The sequence below is a fragment of the Agelaius tricolor genome, unplaced genomic scaffold (genome assembly GCF_023055355.1).
Source record: "Agelaius tricolor isolate 1412-34295 unplaced genomic scaffold, bAgeTri1.0.p SCAF_4, whole genome shotgun sequence".
Classification (NCBI taxonomy): domain Eukaryota; kingdom Metazoa; phylum Chordata; class Aves; order Passeriformes; family Icteridae; genus Agelaius; species Agelaius tricolor.
Window position 1 is genome coordinate 29,286,412 of NW_027269264.1, and position 19,750 is coordinate 29,306,161.

The 19,750-nt window shown below is 38.8% G+C and overlaps 1 protein-coding gene and 1 long non-coding RNA gene across 41 annotated transcripts in view; one reads left to right on the plus strand and one right to left on the minus strand.

The window, feature by feature from the left end:
- LOC139589036 (uncharacterized) overlaps window positions 1–8,733 on the minus strand; it is a 63,803-nt gene extending 55,070 nt beyond the window's left edge. The window contains exon 1 of the long non-coding RNA XR_011678918.1: window positions 8,590–8,733. This is a non-coding gene — a long non-coding RNA (uncharacterized lncRNA). The remainder of the gene's footprint in view (window positions 1–8,589) is intronic.
- The window catches only part of PTPRD (protein tyrosine phosphatase receptor type D), a 1,154,223-nt gene that overhangs the window by 785,729 nt on the left and 348,744 nt on the right, over window positions 1–19,750 (plus strand). Inside the window, exons 1-2 of one of the 40 annotated variants that reach the window (XM_071425016.1) lie at window positions 9,893–10,037; window positions 10,676–10,809. The exons of 38 other annotated variants lie outside the window; for them this stretch is intronic. The gene's annotated coding sequence lies outside the window, so the exon portion shown is untranslated. Of the gene's footprint in view, window positions 1–9,000; window positions 9,401–9,892; window positions 10,038–10,675; window positions 10,810–19,750 lie in introns of those variants that run through there. One more of the 40 variants, XM_071425015.1, reaches the window with a different exon arrangement.

Sequence of the window (19,750 nt, forward strand, 5' to 3'; positions counted from 1 at the left end):
TAAATGAATAAATTTTGCTGAATAGAAAACATTCAAGTTGCAGCTTTATTTTTATTTAAACTAAAAAACCAATTTTCTTTCCCTGATTTCTTCTTAGTGAAATCATACACAAAATAATTTCAAAACTAGCACTTCCTTGTGTCCAGAAAACAAGTACAAACCCTTTTAAAAAATTCTATGTGAAAGTGTCCCAACTGAAAGTACCTTATCCCATCACAAGTTTGTCCTGTTCTTTTCTATACCCTTTTTAGAAAAGGGGCCTTGTGTTTGTGTGTGTGTGTGCTATGCATCTGCATAAAAAAAGACAATTCATGTGATGGAATGAGACAGTGATTTACCTCTTGATAGCAAACTTTATTGTTTCAGATCATATTGATAGTACTCAGTACATTGTTGAAGAAAGCATAATTACAGGCAGGAACCTTCATCATCACTGTCATCACTGCATTTTGCCACCTTAGGAATCAGCATGCAAAGAAAAAAGATTACAATATTCTTTCAAGCTACACCTTTTAAATAGTCTCTGCTCAAGTGAGTCCACAAAACCAGCTGCTGCATACTGCAGAGTCTGTAGGGATAAACTGTTACAAATGCTCTGAGATTTGGCATGTTATTTACACAGAATTAGACAAATCCTGAGATTTCTACCTCCTTAATTATGTGAAAAGATGGGACAATCATATCAGTGACATTAAAATTAATCTTTCTGATCTCAAGATCATTGCTGTTCTTGAAAGGACAGGTAATGCCATCTACTACTGCTCCTGAAGGCCCCCTATATGACATATTTGTGACTATTTACTAGTCAGAAACAGATTAAGACCCTTTTCTTTCCTTTGATGTTCCACATCCTCAAAATCTTTAAGAAAAGCAGCTTCCAAATTTTAGCTATAAGTCACCTCCTTCTGAGATCATTTTTACACCTTGCAGATCCAAAATGAATTGGACCTAGGCAGGGAGAAGTGGAGAAATGCATAACCAACCAAGCATTTAGAAACTGAATGCTGTATCAAGAAGAAATATTCAGTGGGATATCCTGTGTTCAGAACTGCTCCCTGCCTCAGCGCCTCCAGCTTCTGAAGGATATTCTCTGGAAGAGTGTTACATACTGGATGCAATAAAATAATATATAACTGTTGTACAGTACTTTGCTACAGCCTCCTCAATGTGTTGAGCAAGAATTTACTGACCTGTCTGGGATCTCAAAAAATACAGATGAGGAAATATCATGTAATTCCCCTGTTCCCCATTACATACATAAGCACAAGTGTACTTCTGGAATGGAAAGTGGAAGGATTTGTAGCTAGAAAAGGCTCATGACAGAGGCATTTAAGAACGAGACTAAGGTAGATCTGAAAAAAAAGGAAATGAATGAAAGAGCAAACAAATGAAAGGGTAACCCAGGGTCTTGTAATGCTGGGGAAGCTGACATTTGAGAAAACATAAATTTAAAGAAAAGAAAGTAGTCACTTGCCAGAGAGAAGGGAGGCATTAGAAAATGAAAGAAGTAGATGATTCTAAAAAGACATTGTATGGGATTGGTTTTAAGAGAATGTAAAGCTTCACTGGGAGCCAAGAAACATTTATTTTGCAAAATCAGATTTCACAGAAACAAATACAGAGGAGGGAAGTAAAAGAAAGTCTGAAGAAATCTTCTATTTACTTATTTTTAAGCATACATACCTGCAACCTGAATATGCAGAACCTACTCGAGATTAAAAATATGAAACATGTTGCTATCATTCCACAAACACTATAGTTGAATTTTATTGCCCCTATTGTGTCCTTTGTGCCTTCTCAGAGAAGGAACCAAATGAGAAAACACCAGCAAAATCATAAAATGTGAGTCTGATTGCCACCAGTTCATGTTTGTGCTAGCTTGTACCTATTAAAAAAATACATGGAGGTCATTGAAATATATTTGTATCAAAGAAAAAGGTGTCTGCTGAAGTTCATAATGAATGGGTTGTCATTTTTATTACAGAACTTTGAAAATCTTTTTTTCTGTTGTTGAGAAAAACCCCTTGTGACTAATAAGTGATTTCCCTCACAGGGTTAGTCTAATGCATGAAAGAGCTTTTCAACATTGAAAGAAAAAGGACTTGGCATCTAAGCTTGTTAATAATCTGGATTCAATACAACAGATTTAATCTTTCCGTTCCTTTTTCACAAATAGACTATTTGGCTAAAATATAGATTTTTTTTCTCATGGTCCTAATTTCTGTTTTAATTGAATTGCTGAGAATGAAAATGATTAGAGAATGCTGTGTGGTGAACAGATTTGTTTTGATAATGTGGTTTTAACACCTCTTGTTCTGCCCAAAATACAAAGTCTTCCATAAAAGGATGTGGTAATGCATAGCTTCTATACCACACTCTGTAACAGTAAATGCTCACTGGGCATGCATTTAGTGATTAATAAAAGAGATGGAAGGAAACATAAACTGAAACAATGAAAAGGTAATATAAACAGAATGATTATAAGGAAAATATTTTTACTGTTCCAGTGAAAATTCAGTAATTTGTTTACATAGGTCAGTCAAAATCATAAATGTAAAAATGTTTCCTCCTGATATCAGAATTCACAGAATTTGAAATATTTTATGTTTAAAACAGAAAATAAGATTAATACAATGCTTATGAAAAGTGGTCAATTAGTAAGACTCAGACTTCAGACTAATACTAAATACTTCAGGATGTTTTATCTAGATTGACCTGCCATTAAACTTGCAGCTTCCTGTGGAGCAACTGCATTAAGAAATGAGAGAATAATTTGATTTTCCCTAAATACCTTTACTTAAACATAATTATAAAATATGACACTATTTTTTGTAATGGGGACAACACTAGTCATATTTATATATATATAAATATATACATACATACTTTTCTATATTTTTAATTGGGAAACACATTATCTGAAGTTAATGGGAGTTATATTGAGGGAAAAAATTACTGTCTTTGTATTCAGATCAGAATTGAACAGATTCATTGGAAATTCAAACTTGGCCATCCAAGTTTACTCAAAGCCAAGAGAGCATGGTAGGATCTTCTCTAGCAAAAAAAATCCTTCTTTTAGTACTGTAGATATTTATCTATGCTGCTTTTGAAATATTTATGGGCCCACAGCAATAGCAACGTTCGAATACTAACTGTAAGGTACTTTAAGAGAGAGATGCCAAAAAGAATTCTATATTTTCATTTTCCCTTTTCACATTCTATCTTGTGAGAGTAGTAATCCAGCATTCTGCTGGGACAATACATTTCTTGCCTCCCAGTGCTTGTCTATGCCCCTTGATTTACCAGTACAAAGGAGACAACATGAGAAGAATAGAGAAAGACTCTCCCCTTCAGGTGACGGAGCAGCTTCTCCCAGAACACCCCTATATTCAAGAAGCAAAAGGTTCAAGTTTGGGAAATAAATGAAGACTTTTAATTTTTCTCCCTCTACCCCCTTTTCAGTGCTCTGACAGCACAGCACTGCCATATAAGATGTGTCTGGAATCTCCTTGATGTTTTGCAGGAGGGAACATTCAGATTAATGAAATTTCACTTTGACCAGTTGTTGTTAGTTTATGAGATCCTCAGTTTTGTAGGAAGCATTTCTGGGTACTTTTCTTTAAAAGAAGCTGTCTAAACTGACCAGCAATGTCTTCTTAGAAACTAGAAGTCAGTGTTCAAGTCAAAGATAAACAAATCTTCAATTTCTGTGAATCAATTATGGTATTAGTATCTTCCTCTTGTTCCTGAGTTTTAAAGTATGTGAATTCTGCTACTTATTAGTATTTACATCAAGAAGTTTATCAAGATTTAGATCAAGCAGTGTTATACAGACAGAGATCTCTGACCTATGGGTGCAAAATGGTGCTTTTAGTATCTCTGGTGAATGTTGAAGAACCATTAAATAATCACACACACTAAGTAATGTATAAGGTCTAATTTTTGGTTTATTGTTGCAAAAGATTCAAACTAACAAGCTGTTGTTTGGCTATTAGTTTTCCTTCACTGGATTCCGTTTTCCTCTGCTGAAATTAGAGAATATTTCTGACATGCTAGACCTAGCTCTCTTCTGCTGTCCTTGAAATGTAGTGGTACCTTCTACATTTTGAATCCAGAAGAAAAAAAAAAAAAACCAAAAAACTCAGTCTAGTGCACCATATTCAAAATGACGACAAATCTTGAAATAGACCTCACGCACCTGTGTGCATACATACATTTTATATGTGTGTATATATATACACTGAGGGGGGGAGGGGGAGAGGGGCAAGATTTTCAAAAACAATACCACCACACTGTGTTCTGTATTCTAAGTATTTTCTTTCTGAATAGTTAGCAGAGTTCTCACGCCATCTGAGATACTCCAAATAGTACAGAAATAAAAGACAAAGCTGCCTCCTCTATCTACAAATCTTACTTACAGCTTTCCCTACACAAGCTGCTGTTTATTTTCAGTTTGTGGAACACACTCTAGTGCGCTTTGACAAAGCTAATCCTGCTTCATCATCTCCAAGCCCCCGGAGGTTTCCATTTGCTCAATGATTAATTACTGGCCTCTTGCTCTTTCCACTTAAAAAAAAACAAAACAAAAACAAAAACAAACAAACAAAAAAAAAAAAAAACAAAAAAACAAAAAAAACCAAACCAAAAAGCCCCCAAAACCCAACCAAAAAAGACCCAAATAGCTAGTACAGCAAGTTCTTCCCTGACAAGCAGAAACAATTAAGCCTAATTTGCTTTGAGTTAATGTGCTACATCACCTTATCCCACCACAATGCCATTTTGGGTCTATGGTAGACCTATGATTTAGGTCTGTGGTTCAGTCCCACCAATTAATAAGCTGGGACAAGTGTGAGAACCAGCCTGCTCATCTCCCTCATCTTTCTAATATCTATTTCCACAGAGGAAAAATTGGAACAGGACTTAAGACCTGTAGAATAAGAGACCTGAATGCTTTGCAATGGACTTGAAATGTGCTGGCACATGCAGAAGTTGTTTGGCTACCAGGTGGATCACACAAGTGTATAAAGCCTCATTTCCTTCAGACAGCATGGAAAAAAATAGCAGATGTGGCAAAAATTATCATAAAGAGCTGCACTGAAAATCGCCTTTCTCTCCATACCTTTGTCCCCAACTACTGAAGTTTTGTAAGTTAGATACATAGGAATCAAAAATGTTTACAAAATAAAGACAACTACTGACAGTATCTAGTTAGATACTAAATCAGCACTTAAAAGATGTGTACACAAACTGAATTAGCAGAATAAATTTTTGCATATAGGCAACATGTGTTTACTTGTCTAGTAGTGTTTTATTAACCTTAAAAATAGGAGCTTAAAGTGTCTGCGCTCTAAAAATGAGAATTTTCAAATATCAGTACGGCAACTCAGGAACATTTCTCATAGTCATTTCATAAGCTAATGCCTAAGATATGTATTAATACAGTTTTGTGACAAATCACCTGTTAGATTTCAGCCGACAGCTTGGCATACGTTAATCATAAATAACTAAAATACAGCTATAGTAATGTATTACAGAAAAAAAGGGAGACACTATAGAGCAACCTTTCTGATACGCCTCACCTACTTCCCCTCGCCTTCCTGATTTTGCTGTGTACTGACTCAATGGCCACTGGTTCCAGTTGTTAATGGAATATCCTACTGTGTTAAAGAGCTTTGTGGGATGCTATTTATCGGGAATGCAAGCAACAATACAAGGCAGAACAGATGAAAGGAAAATAACACTCCCCACTATGAACAGAGTACTATTTAATATGTTAAATTCACGAGGCTGAGACATGAAGGCCTATGCTTGGCCTTTTGAAGAGCTATGGTAGAAGTTATTCAAGAGTATGGTCACAGGTAAGTACTCAGATGAACAGCAGGCAACTAATTTTGCTTTCTCCTTTGCTACAATTTTTGAGATTTAAACCTGCCCTCATAGCTTGCATTTCACGTAAGATTTTCACTGCTGGTGTGCAGTGAGAAGACTGAAAACAGCTGCATGAGCAGAAAGAACGAGAATTAAACAGTTAATCTGGAATGACATGAGAAAGATATATTTTTGAAAACCTCAGAGGGAATACATGATACCTATTTCCAAATTAAAAAAATCTTCCTTTCACTTCAAAACCCCCAGCAAAAAACCAAAAAAACTCACGAATATTTCTATCTTCCAACTCTAGTTTAAGTACTATCTTAGAGATCATTGTTTTACATGAAACATTTCCAAGTTTAAAGAGTGTGTAGATGTATTTCTAGTTCAGTGCTGTACTAACCATAGAGAAATGTACTGCTGCAATATTGGCAGAAATAGCACACCAGTATAGAATGCTGTGTTTGAATTTTTTTACGTTTGGGGGCAAAAAAAATCTACCTTAATGAGTAGTTTGTAACACATGAATTAAGCTTCTTGTTGTGTAATTTGCTCTTAGAAGGAAAGGAATGTTAAAGGAGTATTAACAAACCACATATATAGGTTAATGTATGTGTATGTGTACACTACTATCTTAAATACAAAATTTATGCTACTGATAACAGAAGTGGATATGCAATACATCAGCAGAAATATACAGTGTTTTAATGGTTCTTCATTAATTTAGGGTAATTTCTTATCTTTTTTTATTTCTTTAGCATCACTAAAAAACATAATCTTTTAAATAATGAGATCTGGTTTAAATATTTCTATAAAAAGAAATATGTTTATTCCTAATGTGATGCATTCATTTCTGACTGACTGAACTACAGGAAGAACTACATAATCTGCTTATTACTTAAAAAAAAAAAAGCAAAGCTAAATGTAGTCCTCAAACCTCACATCCATGTTGTGATACCATGTTAAAAATATAAAATACATGAGTTTATTGCTCAACTCTTCAATGTCATGCAAGGATCACAGCATGAAGGGCACTAAAACAGCTAAGTTACTTATAAGAACTTCTAGGACACAACATTAAAACCTAAAATATCTATTTAGCGTTGCCATTTCAAAGCAAAATGCAGCCTTGAAGCCATTTCGGTCCAGGGGGCAAAGGTGATGATTTCAGTCTTGCTTTCTTTACCAACATTTATTGCAATAAAGACCGAGTAGCATTTTACCCAGCTTTTGATTTTGTTGTACTTTGAAGACACTGTTGCTTGTTGAAAAGCTAGTCTTTTACGGAATAGTTAGGGTTTTTTTTGACAAGATAAAAAGTAATCATCTGTGCCACATTTCATATATTTACCTTTTCATACAAAGTAATTATTGTACAAGGTTACTTGGTGTTTTGAAAGATACTATTTGGAAAGCATTAGTGTTCTTTTAAGTGTGAGATTATTTGGGTGACCATTTTTCATGGTGTAACTGGCAGCATCAAAAGAAGACAGCAATTTATAGGCTTTGTGGAGAACAAAGTTTATTTTCACTTTTGTCAGCCTTCATGCTGGCAGCACTAGCTTCCAGAGGATGATAGAAAACACCCAAATCATTCTCCTCTGCAGAAAAGGAGCAATGACCTGCAATGAGCGTAGCAGGTGCCAACAAGCCTGACTCCAGGATCAGGCGCTGCGCAGCTGATGGGGCTGCGGCCAGTCGGTGTGCCTCTTGTCTCGGGACAAGAGGCACCGCTGGGCCCAGCAGTGCATCCGCAGCTTCACTCCACCACTTCTATTCCAGGAAAGCCAACTTTTCCAGCATCGGTGCTCATGGGCTCCCAACACCGTAATGTCTGACTAGCACTTACTGCGTTTATACTGACACTCCACCCCCATTTTACCCGGCGTGAACGCTATCACAGGGGGTGTATCTTCCAGGCTCCCAAAGAAGACGCCTAGAAGCTTACAATGAGGTTTTCCAAAGCACTCTTCACCTAAAGCCTACTATTCCAACCTACGTTCCTTCTCTGCAGAGGACTGGACAAAAGATTAAGAAGAGCCGGGATGGACCCTGTTCTAGCCCAATATTAAGCCACCGACTGTGCCAAGCAACACGCGGTGCCACTCAGCATGGAACCTGACCATCCTCCAGGAAAAAAAATCTGGGATTTGCCATACACAAAGACGACTGCCACTAAAATACCGCTCTGCCACACTGTCGCTCTGGGACACCTCTCGCGGACCGGCAGGTCTGGCACACCCCCGTCGGTTTAACCATCTGCCCGCGGAGGCGCACAGAAGTTGAGCACGGGCACCGGGGCGCAGGGAAGTTCCGCGGGCCCGGCCGCCGCCCCGCCGCTCTGCCCCCCGCCCTCCCTCGCCGGCCCGCTCCGAGTGACGTCACCGCCCCGCCCCCCGCACCCGGCGGCGCGCGGGTGTGCGTGCGGCGCGCGGCTCCGGAGCTCGGCCGGCGCGCGGCCCGGGATGGGGCGGGCGCTGTCCCGGTCGCCGCTCCGCACCCCCCCCCACCCTGCCCGCACACGCACAGGCACGGACGGCGGCAGCGGGCTCTCCCCGACTCTTGGGGCTGTACGGATCCTGTGATCCACACAGCGTAAGAGGATTAAAAAAGAATAATCACAAAAACCCACAACCCAACAAAAAAAGCAAAGGCGCACGCACACACACACATACACAAAAGCGCAAACAGACATCCAACCCAAAGCCCACAACAAACCCACGAAACGGGAGAGCGTCGTCTCTACCGGTGTCCCCACGGCGTCCCCCTTCTTCTCCAGAGGAGCGAAGCGGAGTGGTGGGGGAGGGTTTTTCACGTTTCGACTCTCGGGGACGGTTTCTGGGATTATTTTCCCGTGTCTGCCCTCACCACCCCACCCGCCCTGTGCCCTCTTCTCTCGCTTTTGTTTGCGCTGCACTTTTTGTAGCAAGGGAGGCGGGAGAGTGGGTGGGAGACCTCGCTTTTATTTGTAGCAAAAGAATCGGTTAGAAAAGACGAAGGAAGAGAAGAAAAGGAGGAAAGAGAAGAAAAAAAAAGAGTGAAGGGGGAAGGAAGAAGGAGAGAGAGGGAGAGAGCGAGAGAGAGGGAGGAGGAGGAGGAGGAGGAGGGGAAACGGAGCAGCTAGCTGGGGAACAGAGAGCGCGCCCGGGAGCGGGAGCAGCAGCAGCCGCCGCAGGAAGGAGAAGAGAAGAGCAGAGCGGAGCAGAGCAGCGCGGAGGAGAGGCGGCGCTGGCAAGAGGAGGCAGGCGGGGACCTGGCTCTTCTGGATGCTGGATTTTCGGACTCTCGTTGACTCTCTCCTGCTCCCCGGCGCCGCACTGTGAGAGACACGCACGAGCGTCAGGCAGCAGCGGCGGGGCTTCGCCCGTAGCTGCTGCTGCTGCAGCGGGGCTCGGATTAAATTGGCCGCCCCGGAGCCGACCGGGAGCAGCGGGAGGAGGTGGCGGCGGCGGCGGCGGCGGGAAGCAGCGGCAGGCGGGCGGGCAGCGGCGAAGGCTGCTGCTGGGACCGGGGGAGCCAGCATGACCAGGTAACTGCCCCGCTCCTGACCCATTTTTCCTCCGCCGCCGCTCCCTCTTTGCCGCCTCTTTAGGCGCGTTTGTGTGTGTGAGCCCAGAAGTGTGCGTGTGTGTGTGTGCGTGTGCGCGCAGCCCGCACACATGTCCCTCACGCACAACTCTCCCGTGGGGTGCCCCAGGGCTTCCCCCCGGCAGCTTCCAGCCCGCTCCCCGCGCCTCCCCGGCGAGTCTCAGCCTGGCGGCGAGGCCTGTTCGGGGAGCGAGGGGAGCTGCGGTACGGGGACGGGGGATGGGGCAGGGAGAGGGCGATTGATGGATCGGAGTCGACGTTTCCACTGAGTGCCGCTGTGCGCGGGCGGGGAGAGGGGAGTACGGTAATTATACACTGTCTGTTTGCTTTGGCGAACGAATTATTAATATTAATTATTTTGTTTATTCTAACGGGTTCGGAGATGGGGGAAGGTAGCAGGGTGAGAGACCAGGCATCTGGTGCTGGAGAAGGGACTTGGGGGTGAGCGGCCAGTAGGGACCCCGGGCGCCCGTCCGAGCACGGCTCCCTCCTCCTTCTCCTCCTCCTTCTCCTCGTTCTCCTCCTCCTGCTGTCTCTCGGCGGAGCGGGGAGGCACGGAGATGCGAAGATTTTCACAGGTTAGGCTTTTAATTTCTTTGTTTACTCTCATGAAGCCACTTGAAAGGAAGCACATTGGGCTGGAAACTCAGTTTTCCGAGCGTTTGCAAAGGGGTTCTTGAATTTGTTCAGCAAACTTAGCAGCACCCTCTGCGCCGTCTGCCCATGCAAGGAGGCACTCCTTACTGCTGCAACCGGGCTCTCCCAGACTGTTGTTTTCTTAAACAGTTGTTTTCTTGCACAGAATCCCCTGTTTTGCCTAATATCTGTCCCCTCAGTTCTGGACGGAACGGTATTCTTTCAATTTTAAGTGATTACCACTCAGCTTTGCATGTATGGCTTTTGAATGCTTGCTTCTCCTTATTACTCCTCCAGAACTGCTGTCATGCGTATTTTATTCTTTTGCCTGGCCTTTGTACAATTACTTCCTCGTGTAAGGATGGCAGCTTCTCTGCCGTGATTTCGATGTCCATATTCCCAGTTCTGACACACGTAGAAGGGTTAATTTATGTACAAAGAATAGTTAGGGTTTTATGTGTTCCTTCACTTGTCACCTGAGATGGCGTTACATTGGGGATAAGTCTGTAGATGCTGATTTACTTTCGAGTTTCCTATTTGCAGAGTATTTGTGATGACACTTGTATTCTCTTAAACTTAGGATTAATGTGGGAAGCTATGATTGTCTTCTCAGCCTTTCAGAGATCTCTTCCAACATACCTATTGTTCAAGCACAAGCAACTTCTCTGTAATGTTGGGACATTTTTGGGAATTTCGATACAGAGACGGAAAAATGTATGTATCATATTTTTCCTTCTTCTGGTATCTGCTAGTGGTTTGAAATGTTGTAACAGTCAATACTTTCTTTTCTTGGTCTTCAAGTGTATAGTAAATGACATCATTTTCTCCTGGGCTGGGAGCAACGAATCCTACAATTCTTGTTATGAATGGAGCAACTCTGAAGAAAAAAAAAAGATTCTCCCCTGTCCTAAATATGATCATATGTACTTGTATCTTACTTTAGATGGCAATTTTTTGATTGCTTCTTTAAATTGCTTCTCATGAGATGAGCTATTACTGCTTTTTTAATGTGTGAAATTGACAAACTGGTCAGTTTAATAAATTCAGCTGGCAAATTTCGCTCAGTCAAAATTGCTAAAAGCTGTAAATATACTGGCAAGGGATTTTTAAGGTACCGAGTGTTACACAGAAAGAATGGATTTAATGAGATACTTTTTACATGAGTAGCTTTCCAATTTAGTTTTGTCACTTGTCTTAATATGGTGGGGTATATTTAGATATCTTTCAACGCAAAAATGATGTATAGCTTTTCTGTATCCACTTAAAGCAGTAAAAGCTTTGTCTTAGTAGAAGTCTTCTACTCTTAAGAGGATACTAAGAAATTCATTATGGTTTGTGTGTGCTATGGCAAGCTGTTAGGAGTGGTAAGGCATGGTAAGGAAAATGCTACCTTGCTATTTCTAGATTTCAGGAATTTTTCTTAGGACCTGCTTTTAGACCCATCAGTCATACTACTTTTAAAACAAGCGCTAAAGAATAAATGCGAATAAGCGTTGTGCTGTGATGGTTATGTAACTCAAACCACCAGCAGTCAGCAAACTCAATGGGTGTTAGGAAATCAGTGCCTAATCTTAGGAGAGGGTGTGCAAGAATCTACTTGGGGATGTGGTAAAGATCCAAGTATCTGGAGATTTAAGTCTGGTCAGCAATTCACCTTTCATTTTTAACATTGCCTTTTGCTTCTGCGTTTGAAGAATGCAGGGACCAAAACTACACAAGCTGAAGAGTAGGAATTCCCCTTCATCTGCTGCTGTGTGTACTGAGCCACTAGGGGCCTGTATAAACTGCTCTCGTAGAGCAGATACCAGTGCATGGCATATGCTCACTTTCACCAGGCATTTTTTACACAGGTGCATAATGTCAAAAGCAAAGATGCCAGTAATTCATTCCTTTCTAGTAAATGAGATGGCAGTTTTTTAGGAGGTGGGTACAAATTGCATATTACTTAGTTTTTTATTTTTTGCCCTACTTCATCTGTTTCCCCATTCCTGTATTGTGTCCAACATCTCTGCTTTCCTGATTACTGTGGGAGATGGGGGTGAACATGACTCAGAAGGTGCAAATTTTGGGCGAAGTTGGATTTGTGTGTCTTCTGCATTTCATATTTTCTGTAAGCTGAGAAAATCAGATTTGTTGCCTGTGTGTTTTTTCTATTAGATTAGTAATGGTACTGTTCCATGCAAGTGTAGGGTTAAAAGATAAACTAAACAGGATTTCTACAAGGCAGGAACTGACATAGATTGATGGTGTATTTAAACTAGCTTTGTAAGTGTTATGTAAGTTTGAGAGTGTGTCAGCTCCAAAGCTTTGGCTGGAGTGTAGTCAGCATTTATGGGACATGGGCTGAAGATGCATGATACATTCTTGAGTGCTGGTTTCAGAAATATAAAATCCACCAGCCATAGCATTCTTAATAGACATTAAGCAGTAAGTTCAAGTATACTTGCACTGTTCGATTGTTGGTTTTCAGTTTTTGAAACAAGGCAGATAATTTGTAAAAGAGCACAGCTGAAATATTTGCATATTGGATTTCCTTCGAAATGAACTTCCATTACTAAGCTCTTTGAGAATTCTCATTTGGAAGGATTTTCAGGCTGAATCACAGTAAGGTCATAAAATCAAAAAGCAGTTTCCCTATGGTATGTTAATTTTTTATAAGCTGTCTTTTAAAACACCAGAGTCTTATATATCGTTCGGTGTTGGGCCAGTTACAGCAAGAGGGTTTTTTCTCATCTTGCTGACAACAGTTGTGCAAATATTGACTGAACTTAATTTTCTGAAATGTGTGTGTGTGCCTTAGGTAAAGTTTTGATGAAATGTAATGAAATCTACTTTAAAGGTTTTCTCAAATGATAAGCGTTGGTTCAAAAGTGTAAGTCTTGCTGCTTATCAGTAAACCAAGGCGGTGGCTCTGAAATGCAGAGGATAGGCAATTCATTTGTGCTTCGGATATCAAAAGGACTAATACAGTATGGATCTATGAATCATTGTCTTTCATTTTTGTATATGACTGTGGTGATTTTTAAGCTTTTGTTCTCTAACAAGAGTTGAAAAAAGGTATAGATATTTGCTGGTTTAAGTTCGGTGTCAGTCACATAATGCCATCTATAGTAACAAGAGCTTGCTTTCGTTGTAGTTCTTTTTAGTAACAGTTGTCATGACATAGTCAACATAGTATATTTTTATGAAAACTCTCAATTTCACATACTCTGTAAGTGTATTTTATTTGCTTAATCCTTGTATTCTTTGGAAAAGGCCTTAAATAAAGCTAGTTAATGAATGTATGCTGGCAAATTGGCAGCCTAAAGCAAGAATATGTGTTTAAAAATACTTATTTGAATACTATTAGGAATTTACCATGTAGGAGCAGAGAGGAAGCTTACTTCTCCTTATGATGTGCTATGGTGAAGGTTGCAGTACAGCTGGAGAAATCTGATGATTTAGAAAAAGGTTACATGAGAGTGCTTTGCATATAAATTCCTTTCCAACAAGCTTCATTTCACTTGTTTTTTTAAGAGACTGGGCATTAATAGGGCCATATTTACTTCTGCACAGTTTCACCTTATATTTCATAAGCTCAGATGACTTTCGGTAGTTTATTGATAGTACTTACCTTAAACATAGCATGTTTGTGTCTTCCTACAAGAAATGGATAGCTAAAATGCCAATAAGAGAAATGCAGAATAATAAAAATTGTTTGCATGCAAAAAACTAGGTTAAACTGAATAAAATATGCAGTGCTTTTAAGAACTTAGTTATTATTCAGGTTCTTTCAATTCATTTGTAAAAGCGGCAAATCAAACAAAATACTGTGAGCTTCTTTTTCAGCTACACCAGCAGGTATACATAGTCTGAACTTCCCTAAGATATTCCCTAAATTTACCTCTTTAGGTGTCTTCTGCTTACATGCTGTGACAGGCTTCTTCATGACCTTAATAGCACAGTTACAGAAAGAGAAAAACAAAAAAGACTATGTGATTATCTTGCAGTAGAGTTTCAAAAGATATAGAGGTATTTTTTTCTAAAATCAGCTTCTCTGTTTATACTTGATATCTGATTTCTGGTGGGGGTTCTGTGTGTTCCTTTGAATACAAAGAATGGGCAGAAAATGTCCTCCTCATTCAACAGAAAACGATGGAATTTCAGGCACTTTGATTTATTGTACGAGAGGACATGACCTAATAGCATACTGTCATGTCTTGAGCTTCTTCATATTTAAGCACAATGCAGTTATTTTAGTTTTTCAGTAATCTTCCAGTTAGTGGAGTCACTCCTCGGGTATACAAATTAATTTATTATTTGCAGACAATCAAAATGGATGTCCTGGTTAGTGCCAGCCAAACTGCTCACATATTGTTGTGGTCAGATAATGCACGCCTTTTTCCCAAGCAGTATATCAAATGTGGTATATCGAGTTATGCCAGCAATTTTATTGCTCTTTCTTTTACAGTCTTTAGTGTTCTGGAAATTACATATCTGTAAGTCAGAGTTCAGTAAATAGTGTATAAAATCTGGCTTTTTAGGTTGCGGAATCGGGTGATGCCTAAGAAGAATATAGTCAGTACCAACCTGACCAAAACAAATGTGACTTTGGTATGAATTTGCAAATAAATATGAATTTGTCTAACAAATTTTCCCAATCCCATTTTGATCTCAGCATCTTACCTTGGCTTATTCTTGGTTTTACCTAGAAATCTAGGTTTTTTGATACTCGCTTTGACTCAGCAAGAAAAAATTCAAATACATTCTGTTAGCAATGTCTTAGTCTTTCTGAATCTCAGAAAATCACTCTTTGCTGAGTTTGAACACAGTAATTCCTCTTGCTTTACAATGTTGATTAAATTTAAAAAAATGTTAATTGCTTTTGGAACTATCTGTAGGCCATATTCTTTTTATAAAACTTTGCCAAAAAAGCTGAATTTTCTGTACAAGGAATAGAGTGCTATTTCTACTATTTCATTTTTTTGCTCCCTCTCCCTCTCCTTCTCCTTCTCCCTCTCCCTCTCCCTCTCCCTCTCTCTCCCTCTCCCTCTCTTCTTCCTTGCCTTCCTATTCCTCCCCACTCCTTTCCCCTTTTCCTATAAAAACAAAGATAAAACTGATCTTATTAAAGTTCACAAAATACATACAGAATTCTGTACTCTATCCCATTTTTTCATCTGCCTTATGCCACAGAGAATGGGTTTATGAAGTAGACACATGACACCGTTTCTAACGCAGAGACATGATTAATTTGTCTTGTTCATCTGTATTACTAAACTTCTGTTAATCATTTGTTTAATTTTATTTTCTTTTTAATTTAGGAATGGGCTTTTTTCCACTATAGAATTTATTGAAGTCAGGGAGGTCTTTTCTTAAAAGGTTGGTTGTAGGACCAAGTATTTTCTGCCTAGGTTTCAGTAATTGTGACTGTCAGGTACATAATTGCTTTACCTCTTATGCTACTTTTTGTTAAAATACTGTTTACATGTGTACTGTGTATTAACACTTCCTGGAATTTGACTATTTTTTCTTAATAAGCAAACAGCTTAATTTCTTGAAAGTCATTCATTTGATGTAAAGAACATGCAATGAAATATTTGTAAAACACTGATCAGAAAGTAGGACAGGAAGTTTTATTTATTTATTTTCGTTTGTTTAGGATGGTAGTGTATCTTAGAAAGCTGCTTAACTACTGCCCAGTGCAGCTGTCCTTCCCTGAAAGATTAGGTTTCAGGAGCAATGATGGATGTTGAATGCCTGTAGCCAGTTGTGGGGTTTTCTCTGAGGTCAGTGCTACTGATGGAGGATAGGAATTTACAGCCTTATGCCTCTTCCCCAAGCATTTCTTTAGGGAAAAAAAAAGCACACAACAACTAGGAATGTTCAGTGCTGAGCTTCTGTTGCTGCATAAGCTATTCATGCTAGTGAGAAAGAATAAGTAGATTTGTGAATAGCAAGGATAAATTTGGTCGTGAGTGTGCCCTATTGTTTCACAGCAACACACAGAAATAGCTACAAAAAAGTAAATGGGAAGATGTGATTTCATTTAGAAATCTTTTATATTATTTTAACCTGTGTTAAGAGGTTTGAAATTGATACTTTTGACTTTTCATTTCAATTGTTTCAACTATGTTTCAGAACATATTTTCGTTTTTGACCCAAAAATAGGATTTTTTTTTTTCCCCATGGAAGAAATAGTGGTCTTCAGCAAGCATAACCAAAGCAGAGTAGATATCCATCAGTGATGAAAGGGTAGATGTTCATCAGGTAGAAAGAGTTTACTTTGATGACATATAATGTTACCTTAATTCAGGAATCACAATACATATTGTTAATAAAGATGGATAGTTTACATACTCCTAGCTGTATTTTCAGAAGCATTTGTTGAGGTCAGACTTTCAGACTTTATTTTTGGACTGTCTGCCTTCCCTGAGCTGTTGAAGTTTGCTCCTGATACCACAGTGATGTGACTAACTTTAAAAAAAATTGGTTGAGAAAGGTGCACAAAAATCCCAGACTGCTTTATTGTTAAGCTTGCAAACTGGTTTTGAATTGTTTTTATTAATTTGTACCTTAATGGTATAGGTGGACTTTTCCGTCAAGCCTTAGAAGAGTTGTCCTAGAAGGCTGAAAGCCTTCAGCGATCAGTGAGAAAGATTTCATTTGACCATCAGCGTTATTTGGATCAGATCCATAGTGCTTTTGTGCCTTTGCATAAGTGGTAAGACTTTTACCTTGGGTAATCCTAGCCGTGGTTAAATTCAAATCCAGACAAGAAAGCTTAATAAAACATCTGATAAGTTGATTTATAGTATCTCATAAATTAGGGAGTAAGAAGCATTTTGGTAAAGAGAAATACTTATCCTGAGAACAATTTTGCATCAAGGAAATGGCCTTTTGCCAAATGCCTATGTGTTCTACTTATTGGCAGCATGCCATCAATTTTATTTGGAAAACTCTCTTTGCTTAAGTAATAAATATTCACTATTTACCAATTAATTTTACTATCTATATAAGATGAATTCTGTTATTAGACTTTTTCTTTAATTTTTGACCTATTTCACAAAGAATGGACTTTTGCTCATTACCATTAAGTGCATCAATGAATCTTGATTAACAGAATTTTCCAAACAGTGAAATTGATCTTACTTTTCTTGATAATTTGGGTGTTTTTGGGATATTATTTTTTATTGACATGAAAAGCCTTGAATTTTTCTACTGTATGTGGCATGTGATAGAAAAATTGTAATATCAACTTAAAGAATTGTTTGTCTTAGTTGATAATAATGACAATTTAATACAATTTTGTTTTGTTAAAGAAAAGTGTGTAATCAGTGTAAGTGGTTGTTGCCATTCAGTTCAATATGTAGAATTTACACTTGTTTCCCATTTTACATTTTCAAAATGTGTCTTAAATGGTCGCATGAAGTATCAGTATACTGATGAGAGGAAAATTTCATCAAGGGAAGCAGACTATGAAGAGAGTGTTGTACTTTGTAATGCTAACAGGTGGTAGAGAATGCCTGCAGGAGCAATGACACCTCCATAAGAATCCTAGCATTCTTTGGGTTTGATTTTGTATGATTACAGTGACTCTGGAAAAAAACAGAGTATTAGGTCTTGAGCAATAGTATTTTGGTTGGACAGTGTGGGGCTGAATTAAATACTGTGTTTATATAAAAAGGAAATGTTTATTCTTCATCTGTTTGTATCTGATGGAAGAGATATATGTCATTCTGGACAATGTAATCCCTAAAACGACACTTACTAGGACTGTATGCCTTGCTGATTTATTCATAGGATTGCTTTATTAATCTAGTGCACAAGGGTAATCTTATTCCAAAGGTATTAGAAAGCATGAAAATAACTACTAGACTTCTTAGAGATGTGGATTTCTATGTCTTCAAGCAATTTGAATTTATAATCTCAATCAGTCTTTGTACTTTTTACTGTGGAGTATATAAACCATGGAAGCTGCAGAGGCCTTAAAACTCTTTTTTCATTTTTGCTAATCTCTGCCGTAGTCCAGATTAGAGAGACAGAGATTAATAAGAAAATGATAATAGATTGTCATGTATAGAAGAAAAGTATGGTAAGAATTTTCTACCATGATGATAGAATCGAGTTGCTAGAAGTGTTTATATAGTAACCAGTGCTTAATGGAGGTGTATACTCTTAACAAACAGACAAACTGCTTTTTCAGCCTTTTTTTGGTTGTCATTATTTTAGGAGGTGAAGAGCTTGCTATTTTGGTGTGAAATTTTTTCTTTCCTGGATTAACTTCATGTTGCAGATGCCAATCATAAAATTAGGCAGAGGTTTCTTCCTGCAGCTTTTATCTGTTGCTCAGGTAATGGTCTTAAGCTCTATTTTGTATTTAATAGATAGAACACTTGAAAACTTGAAAATGAAGAACTTGAGAATGGGATGAACCTGAACTCAAGAATAAGGAGTAAAATTTTACAACCTCAGAATTTTCGCACTAAAGCAAAACTGCCATATAATCAGTGACAATTTCACAGCTGTGACTGGGTATGTCCCTTCCCCATCTCTTTCTCCAAGTAGTTCTCCTTCTTGATTTTGCAATTCTACAATTTTATAAAGATTAGGAAAGAGAAATTTGTCTTTCTGAACAAATACCAATGTCTACTTCATACTGTACTTCACTCTCTCTGGGATGAGTCTTTTAGTTGTTCTTTAAATGCAACTCTTCATAGCAGTTCTTGCTTCATCTTGTGAGAATATATCTGAGGTTGTGAGCTCTCAAAATTGTGAGAGTGACTCACTAAACTGGTCTTTTTTTTTTTACAATGTCACTGAAATCATGAGTATTGGATACTTTTATTTGTTAGGTTGTAAAAATCCCCTCTGCAACCAATTGTCATTGCAATCTCAAAGACTTAATTTATGGTTTCTTACTTCTGCTATGAATTACGGGCGTGCCCATTTGGATTGATCTCTGATTTCCTTGACTATGTATCAGTATCTAGAAAGCAGTCTTTGAGTACAGGCATTGGTGTACTCATGACTCTGCATGAGTCTGTCCATGTGCTGCCTTTGTTGAGGTATTTGAGCAAGTGTAGGCTATCTGTCTTTTAAAAAGTTCTGTGCTGTCTTTTATGTCTTGGATAGGATACAACAATGTCTTTTTGTTCTCTGTGAAATCTTTGCTTTTTCAACCACTTCCCATTTTTCATAGCAGGAAGTTTTCCACATGAAAAGAAGAGGAGACCTGCTTGACAGCTTCTCTTGTCTCCTTGTGTCTAGAGAACTGCATGAGTGTAGCAACAAAGAAATGGATTTCTCTGGTGCTATTTTGGTGGTTTTTGTCTCTAGGTGCAGTGGTAGCAGATTTAGATTTAACTGGATATTGACTCTCTCTTCTTCAGGTATAGGCTTCCATTTAAATCTTTCTGTTACTCAGCTGAATTCAGTTTCTTAAATCCCATGTCCGTCAGAGTAAGTCAGGTTTTATTGAGACATGGTCCTGATAATTTCTTCTCAGAGAATAAACTGGCAAAAGAGATTCAGGCAGATACTTCTGAGTTCAGGAGTTTCAGGAGTATAGGTTCCAACACCTTCAAGCTCACTTCAGTGCCAGGTTGTCCGAGTAAAATCAGGGCTAGGTTTTTTTAAAAAGCTGTGTTAATATTTTGAAGCATTAAATGTCATT